At 30.8% G+C, this 10087-nt stretch overlaps 1 pseudogene; it reads left to right on the forward strand.

The window, feature by feature from the left end:
* Positions 1 to 2540: 2540 nt before the first annotated feature.
* On the forward strand, positions 2541 to 7551 carry LOC113787229 (uncharacterized; annotated as a pseudogene).
* Positions 7552 to 10087: the final 2536 nt, after the last annotated feature.

Here is a 10087-nt window from a genome sequence, read left to right on the forward strand (position 1 = left end):
TACAATTTTTTTAAAATATGTAACGTACAGGTGAAATCACTAATTAAAAGTAGGGTTTTTAAGAAATTTTTTTCACAAAGAAACAATAAGAAATGATATCATTTTATTTAGATGATAGTGTAAAATAATTATATATTGTTGGTGCATATAAATTAAAATTTCATATATATTAAATTATTAAATAATTACTTTATAGAAAATAATTACCTGATGTAAAATGATTTTCATTACATGCACACACTCCACCAATATAAAGTCCTAGCCAGAGTTCTCGAAATACTTTTTTATTTGTTTTGGAATTTCATTTTGAATAATAGAATGATTTTTTTTTGTAGAAGTCAAATCAAATATTTTGTTTAAGAATTATATATTTAATATTAGTATGAGCATATAAGTTCTAAATATAGCTGCTAAATACAATTTTTTTAGAAGTGGTATTTCATGGAGGTAAGGAGGATTTGACACATTAGTATGATTATGTCAAGGTAAAGTTTTGGCCTAAGCAATTGAGGCTCCCAAATCCGAAAGAAAGATAAGCATGAGGATATTTACAAGCTCTACTAAGACCATTTGCAAATCTTTCTGGCTTGAATTCTGTAGCATCTAATCCCCAATTATATGTTTCACGATAAAGTGTTGGCACAAACATCCACAAGTATGTGCCTTTAGGTCCAAAAGATCTTCAAATTTCATGTCTGCAAAAGTTTCTCTTAAGTTAGTCATGGCTGGCCCATAAAGAAGAAAACTCTCTTGAACCACTATTGTTAGCTACACAATAACAATATGGTTAAACTTAACTCAATCTCATCAAATCAATTTGTAGGACAAGAACGTTGAATTTATAAAATGTGACTAAAGTTGTCCACTCATAAACATTAGTAGTAATGCAATAGTTGAAGTAAATGTGTAAGTTTTAAAGAAGTATTGTGAAGTGTGAAGTGATGTACTAACCGAGTTCAGCTTTTGAGGTTGGCCATCCTCACAGAAAGAATGAGGCAACTAGTAATTAAATGCTTCCAAAATCTCATATCGAAGACATTGTTGCCATTTATGATATGATGCATTGAGCCACAATTTCCAAGTCGTTGCAAGAGCGGTTGCAAGAGCGGTCGACTCAGAGCCAGCAAAGTAGATATTTTTGCAAAGATCTATAGTCAATTGGTTCATGTCGTGCTTGGTATTGAAAAAACCATTTTTAGTTAAAGTTGTATCTCTTTTGGAACTTTCTATTATTTTTTTGTAATATATCACTTGGTTTCTCATCATTTTTCTTATTTTTGTTTTAGATTTCACGATCTTTGATCATTTTTGTTATCAACACGTCCACCTCTTTCTTCATCCTCCACACTTCTTTATTGCCATTAGTTGAAATAAAACTGAGAAAATATATTAATTTAACACTTGGTACAATATAATATAAAATATAAACAATATAATATCAGATAATACTTCTTTTGAAATAAAATATAAACAATAATAGTTTTTAAAAAGTTGATTTATTAGATATAGATCATATACGTCGACTTTTCAAATACTCTTTTTCTTATATTTCATTTAGAATAGAGTATTGATTTTTATTTTTATTTTTAAAGTTACCTTAAGTTTAAAAATCCTAAAAGTGTACTGGTCTATCCAAGTTTAGTTTCCAAGTTACCTTAAGTTTTGTTTTAGATTTCACGATGTTTGATCATTTTCATTATCAACACATCAACCTCTTTCTTCATCTTCCATACCTCTTGGTTGCCATTAGTTTGAATAAAACTGAAAATACATCATTGTATATAACATTGATTAATTTTGCGCATCATACAATATAATATAAGATAATATCCATTCTAAAATAAAATATAAACAACGATAGTTTTTGAAAAGTTGATGCATAAAATATGAATCATATACATCGATGTTTCAATTACTCTTTTGTTTATATTTAATTTTGGATGAAATATTGATTTTTATTTATTAGTATAAGTTACCATAGGTTTAGAAATCCAAAAAGTGTACTGGTCTTTCCAAGGTTAGCTTGCATTGCACCCAATCTTTCAAAAACATGTTTTCCTTCTTCATAGTTGCTACCAAATCAAGCCTTTGAAAGAATATCCTCCGAAAGAACCTTCAGACACTAGTGCATTTTAACCTTGTTACATCTTTGATATTAGATCAGTTGTTATATTTCTAATATAACAAGCAATACAGTGGAAAATTTGTTATTATGGTAAACTTTGTTAGATCTGTTCTAATTGAACTATTCTAACATACACATTGAAAAAATAAAACTATACAAAAAAATAAAATAAAAACTGTGACAAATTTGTTATTATAGTAAATTTTATTAGATCTGTTCTAATTGAACTGATCTAACATACATATTTAAAAAAAAAATTGCACAAAAAAAAGTTTACACAAGAAAAAAAAGACGGTGGCAAATTTGTTATTATTACAAATTTTGTTAGATCTGTTTTGTTAGACCGATTTAACAAGCCTTTTACAAAAAAATAATATCCGTAAGTTAACCAAAAAATTAGAAATCGTGAATCCAACCCATTTTTCATCCTTCATACTTTGTTCTTCTGCAAACCCAATCACAAATTAATCACCCGAGAATCCAACCAATTTTTCATTCTTCAACCTTTAAACTTCATTTTCAGTAAGATAATTAAACACACGCAGAAGAAGCCACAAATTAAAATTCATCCGTCTAGGTACCTTCGTCAAACCCAGCCACAAGTTAATCACGCGCAAAACGTTTTCATCCTTCCACCTTTAAACTTCATCTTTCAGTGAAAATATGAATCGTGGAAACGTGAATCATGTATTGCAGCTTTCAGCCTTCATCGCCGACGACGAGTTGGTCCGGTGCAATATTTTTCTACTTCAGCACCAACCAAAAGTTTTCTTTGTCTTCCTCTTCCATCTATCAATGAGCATTTCCGTCGAGAAATGTCAATTATCGAGAAGTGTTTGTTGATTTCTCCGGTAATTTTCTAATAATTCTTGTTTGTTACTCAACAATCTAAAATTATTTCATTGTTAATTATTCTTATAATTAATCTTTAATTGATTGAGAAATTTGAAGGAGAAATTTCTACACAAGTGATGGTGAAATTTGTGAAGTGATTATGCCTAAAAAACTATGAAAGTGATGGAGAAATTTGAGTAGTAGTAGTTACTTCAATTTTCAACCATCCTTTAAAACTGCATGCTATGTGTTTGTAATATTGTCTCTGTTAATAATAAGTCTAATGCTATAATTTTTTAAACACATTTGTCAATTTGAGTTTGTGATTTGTGTTGGTTGTTGCTTAATGTGTACATACTCTTATGTTTGAAATCCTTAATTAATTAAGATATCCCAAAGGGTCTTTACTCACCACTCATATCTATTATAACATACTGCAAAAGACAACACCAATATATGCACTAATGCTTTGAAATATACAACTCTCTATAACCACCTACGTTTGAAGGTGAAAAACAATTGTGTATTCAGACAACTCAATGCTAATTGAATTGCAAAACTGTTTAAGAAGGTTTGTCATTGTTGGACTAAGTAGATTGAGTTGGATAACAACATCAGACTATATTTCTAAAATAACTAGACATGCTTATGTTGATTTAGGATTGGTAGTATATGATGGAAAAGAATGAAATAAATGGAATACTATAACATCCATATTTTTTAAATTATAACTAGCATATTTCATTTCAATCCTCTTCGCTCCATCCTATAATCCAAACATACCTTTAGATTTAGTCATGTTTGTTCATCGTTACTTATGCTTACACACATATAACAAAAGAAACAACATAAGACAAGGTTATTATTTGTGTTCAATTCCTTGTCTAAAGCAACATACTACAGGTTGTTTCGTATAGAATCGAGGTAACAAAACAACAACAAAATACCCTTAAATATTAGGAAGATATTTCCTAGAACAAAATATATGAAGATAGTTTTCACTTATGATATTAGGAAATGTATGTAACCACAAGATTAAGTTGTGGTATATGCAAGTGCAACCTCACATTTAGCAGTTTAAGATTTATATGATATATGATGGATGCTATAAATAGGAGAAGTTGGCATCAAAATATAGAGATTGAAATGGAGTTAATTAACAAAGGAAGAAGAGAAAGGCCTTGTATGTAGATGAATAGTCATGTCTGGTAGCCAAGGATGACTTGACTAAGCTAAAACCATTCGAGGGACTTAATGAATATTTAATTTTGCAGTAGAATTCACAAAATCATATTAAGTTGTCGTGATTTTGCAAAAGCTACTGTATATATATTCTAAATTAAGTCCCTTTTTGGTTTATTAGCAGGCAAGCAACCCTGGCTGTTTGATTGTCTCTTGTCTTATATGCTAGACCTTCACTTTCCTCACATTATAGCATACTCACACAATAAGATGCTAAATATTACAATTCTTAATTTCAGGAATTTGTTGTTGTTGTTGTTGTCTTGTTCTGTGTGTTTCTTGTTTGGACTGTGTCAAAGATAATTTGAAGTTCATGATTTCATGGTATGTATTTGTCCTAATGCTACCAAACAAATTAAAAGTAGAATTCTATGACAAATTTTTAGGATTAAATGTTAAGTTATTACATAATTGTCAAATTTCAATTATGATTTTTATAAATATTTTATTTATTTAATCTCCACATTTTTTATTTATTTAAAAAAACAGTGTATTTTTAGCACTCACATTTCCAATCGATAGTATATTTTAACATCTAATTGCTCATATGATTTAGATAGTAATAATCTTTTATGCAAAGTTTCTATACTCGTATCACTCGTGTGATGCAAGTATTGATACCCTATGTAAACTTTCCATTTTTGGATGGTTTATTTACCCACAAGAATATTATATGACACAACAAATCAATAAAGACTTCATCGGGACAATCAGTCTGATTCTTGGATGATTTATTTACCCGAAGAATTTTCTCTAATGCACGTGCTTGCGGACTGTGGATGTAGTTCATTTTAATTTTGCAATTTAATTTGATTTGGCATTTCATTTTTTTTTATAACAATTGTTAAAAAGAGAAGAAAAACAGTTGTGTGATATGTATTGGTGACACATAGTCATATTGATTAATGCATTTATGCATGGCCCAAAGTCATCTCCAATTCATCACTTGATTCAAATCATTGGCTTGCTAAATCTTCTCAATTCATGTGGTTTGAATGACAAGTCTTATGACTTTAATAACTAACACAACCATTTGGTCACATGCTTATAATGTAATGTAGGTTCTAGAAAGAGGGGAAAAGATAGAGCGTCTAGTGGACAAAACTGACAACCTTCATCACCAGGTTAGTATGTAGTTTATGTGCACCTTCCGATTATATATAGCATTGGCAGCGGAATGAAGTTTATGAAAAAATTTGTATACTGAAAGGAGATTTGTCTTCTGGTGTATTGGTTATTTTGACGTGAACACTAAGTTGTAGGTTTCTACTATAAAAGGAGTTTCTTTTGGGTTTTAAGACAACTTTATCAGTTCTTAGACAGTCAGACCCACAATCATACATGAGCACCCAATTTAAATCATGACCATGCACTGTTAGATACACTGACCAATATTTACTTTTGTCCCATAAAAATTGTCCTCTCTCACATGATATGTCTCCAACAGTGTATCCTTCAAACGTAGATGTTTCAAAGCATTGTTAAATTAACTTTTTATGTAATTAAGATCATTTTACCATTGTATATTTTTTCAGAAGTAGTTATGGATCGCAGTTGGATGAATGCTAATCGTTTGAGTGAAGAGTATGAAAAGGGAGTTGAGGAGTTTTCACAATTTGCTTTAAAAAAACTTCTTGAAACTAAAGGAAGGTTTTATTGTCCTTGTGTTATTTGTTTAAATGAAAATACATTACATTTTGAGAAAATACGAAGTCATCTTATTTGTTATGGGATTGACCTGAATTATCAGATGGAAATGGCATGGTGATTCGTTAAACATGTCAAATACCTCAAAAAGAGAGGAAATTAATGTAGATATGAACGATCAACTAGAGGACATGATACATGATGTTGGACAAGAGTCCTTTAATCGTGCACATGTATATGATAATTTGTGCAGTGACAAAGAAGAGACTTTGTATCAGGGATGCACTAACTTCACACGGTTGTCTGCGGTATTGAGACTGTTCAACTTGAAGGCGAGAAATGGATGGACAGATAAAAGCTTCACTGAATTACTTGAATTGTTGAAAGAAATGCTCCCAGAAGGTAACACATTGCCGAATCGTAACTATGAGGCAAATAAGTTATTGTGTCCAATGGGCATGGAGTATATGAAAATACATGCATGCCCTAATGACTGTTTATTGTATAGAAATGAGTTTGAAGAGTTGACTAAGTGTCCTAGGCGTGGACTATCACGCTACAAAATGAAGGATTGTGATTCCATTTATGACGAAAGCTCAAAGAGGCCTCATGTGAAGGTGTTATGGTATCTTCCAATAGTTCCAAGGTTCAAACGTTTGTTTGCTAATATAAATGATGCAAAGAATGTAAGATGGCATGCCGATGAGAGGAAGCGTGATGGACAACTCCGTCACCCAGCTGATTCTTTGCAATGGAAGAAAATTGATGATTTGTACCCGGAGTTCGGAAATGACCCAACGAACCTTAGGCTTGGACTTGCTACAGATGGAATGAATCCATATGGAAACTTAAGTAGTAACCATAGTTCATGGCCTGTTCTACTAGTTATCTACATCCTACCTCCTTGGATTTGCATGAAGCACATCATGTTATCTATGATGATTTCAGGTCCAAAACAACCTGGAAATGACATAGATGTTTATCTAAGTCCATTGATTGAAGATTTGAGAATGCTTTGGGAAGGTGTTGATGTGTTTGGTAGGTATTCACGTGAATATTTTAAGATGCGTGCAATGCTATTTTGCACCATCAATGACTTTCCTGCATATGGAAACTTGTGTGGGTAGTGTTAAGGGACATAAAGCATGTCCTATATGTGAAGAAGGAACATGTTACCATCAATTGAAACATGGAAGATAAAATTATAAATAATTGTGTAATCAATTATTAATTTAAACTAATAGTCATTGGTGATTTGTTCTTGCAAATGATTGGTTGTTGGAATTTAAGTGTGAGTAACTAATTCTACATTGATTAGATATGAGCTAAATGAATGATATATATTGATTACATAACCTTAATTGTGTTTATATTGAATCCAAGGTAACACAAGTAGTTCAAGTGATCAATGGTGGTGGTTTCATACACTAGCCCTGGTTGAAATGGTTCAGATGTTGTTATTTCTCTGCTCCATAGCCATAAGTTGTTGCAACTGACCCTGAATCTGTGGTAATTGGAGCATTCATATGTTAATTTGATTTGCTGCATTTAGAAGAAAAAAAATCTGTCAGTAGGTGTTATATGTTGATTTAATTGTTGCTTAATTTTAAAGTGTGGCTTTTGAGATTCTATCCTACCCTTGATTCCCTTATCATCATTGTATGGAATCCAGTTCTAGTTTTTAAAGTTATGTTTTACACTAACTAGTTTAAGACCATGCTTGAATGAACTTATTGTGTTTTAAAACAAATATTTTTATTACCAACAAAATACTTAAAGCCAAATCATCTTATACTTCAAATTTATAAGAAAATGAAACCAAACCTAACCTTATTTATTAAACTCATTAAAAATCAGTCAACCACGTGCACTAAAAACAAAAGAAAGATGCAAAGGCAAGCAAATGAAAAAGGATACAATAATCATTAGGCCTTATCATCAATCGTAGAAAAAAACTAATTACGCTATATAAACTAGAAAAAAGAATCACAACATTGCATAAATAAAATTGAAGATAGAGAGAAGAAAATAAACCAGAGCTCAAATCTTTCAATCCCTTAATAATTTCTTCACCCTGATTTATCAACTTCCCTGTCAAGTACTAGAAACTAGTACACAAATATCAAACATGTTATCATCGAAACCAGGTTAATGAGCATTCCTACTAGAGTATTCACCTTTTTATCTTTAACATAATAGGAGGAAATTCTGCCAAGAGTGTATAACTATATGATATACATTTGTTTAAGACTTACCTAGCAACATTAAAAATGTCTCTATACTCTGATGGAAGTATGAGAACACTCTAATGTTATGGTGATTTATTGTATTCTGATTTAATCTTTTAAGATACATTTTGTTTGCACTTAAAGTTTTTGATAATTAGAAACTAACTAATGTTGCAACAATAAGTCTTTTATATTAATCATTTAAAAAATATTAATTAAATCTTATAAATTATATTTTTTTATATATCTTGTAAGATTCATTGGTTGAACAAATGTCTCAAGGAACCTTTGTTCCACATGGACATACAGATATCTTGACAGCTGTAAGACCCTTAATTTTTAAATCCTAAATTATACAATTTTAGGGTATTTTGTGGGGAATTTTTTAGACTTTTAACCCAGTTTTGGTATTTAGTGAGTTAAATGCCAAAAATATATTTTTGGAAATTGGATTAAAATTATTTGTCGGAGAATAATTTATTTACGTTACAAAGAATTTAATACCGGGCAGTTTTGTTAAAATATATCGAGTTGATGAAAATTTTATCTGTCTATTGAGTTGCGACGAAAGTATATACTTTTATCAAAATAGATAGTGACGTGTGTAAGAGTTATTAGATATTTGTGGGTTTAGTTTTAATTATAATATATATATATATTATTATTATTATTACTATTATTATTATTATTATTATTATTATTATTATTATTATTATTATTATTATTATTATTATTATTATAATTATTATTATTATTATTATTATTATTATTATTATAAGTAGTATATTTATATATATGTTGAAAAGGAGATAGAGAAGGAAACAGAGGAACTAAAACACGTTTCCCTCCTTGTTCGCGGACCTTTCTTCTTCCTTCTTCCATTTTCTTTTACTTCAAGAAAAGAAACCCAAGGCTTGGTGGGTGACAAAGCAAAGAATTTCTCAGCTTCATTCTTCCTCTTTGATTCGAGAACGAAGAAAAACGGTGTTAGGGGTTTTCAAAACCGTTAAACGCAAACCTCCACGTTTCTTCTAGATCTGAGCTTCGTTTCGAGAAGAGATAGAAGGGAAAGTTGCTCACCTCCACGCTACGGTGCTAGTGAACAAACTTTGGAAGCGATGTCGCGAGCGGAGATTTTATCGGAATTACTCGCGGTACTGTAATCGCTCATTGAAGCTAACGTTAAGGTAAGGGCTCCTACCAAACTTTTAGTTTGCATTTAGGGACTTATTTGTGGTTGTGTGGAAAAGAAATTTGTTAGGGTTGAAGTGTTGATTTGGGGAAAATGAATTTAATGCTTTTATGGGTGAAATTTTAGAGTTGGGTTTTGGTGATATTGATGAGTGTTTCATGGAAAATGAATTTAACTCATTTATGTGTGGTTTTGAGGAAATGAAATTTGATGTGTTTGAGTGGTGGGTTGAGATAATTTTGTGGTTGTCGTGTTTGACGTGTTCATAATTAATATTTATAAATTTTGAGATGTGTTTGTGTGGGTTTTGTGGAAAAATGAATGGATGTGATTTGGTGTGAATTGTGGATTGAATTTGAGAATATGTTTGAGTATTTTCTGTGTGGAATTTGAAAAACATTAGAGTTAAACGAGTATTAAAAATGGAGAATCTTTTAATATCTCTGTTTACTTAATGTTTGTTGTGAAAATCATTAGAGTTAAACGAGTATTAAAAATGGGGAATCTTTTAATATCTCTGTTTACTTAATGTTTGTAGTGAAAATTGTTAGAGTTAAACGAGTATTAAAAATGGGGAATCTTTTAATATCTATGTTTACTTAATGATTGTCGTGAAATTTGTTAGAGTTAAATGAGTATTAAAAATGGGGAATCTTTTAATATCTGCATTTACTCAGCGGTTGTCGTGGATAGAGTCAGAGTATGCTCATGCATTTCATAGTACATGGCGACCGGATGGGCCATGGGGATAGGGGTGACAGGATGGGGCACGAGATGATTCCATGTGATTTGTTGGTTCATCTTATCCTTGCGGGGATT

The sequence above is a fragment of the Cicer arietinum genome, chromosome 1 (assembly GCF_000331145.2).
Source record: "Cicer arietinum cultivar CDC Frontier isolate Library 1 chromosome 1, Cicar.CDCFrontier_v2.0, whole genome shotgun sequence".
In the NCBI taxonomy this organism is placed as follows: domain Eukaryota; kingdom Viridiplantae; phylum Streptophyta; class Magnoliopsida; order Fabales; family Fabaceae; genus Cicer; species Cicer arietinum.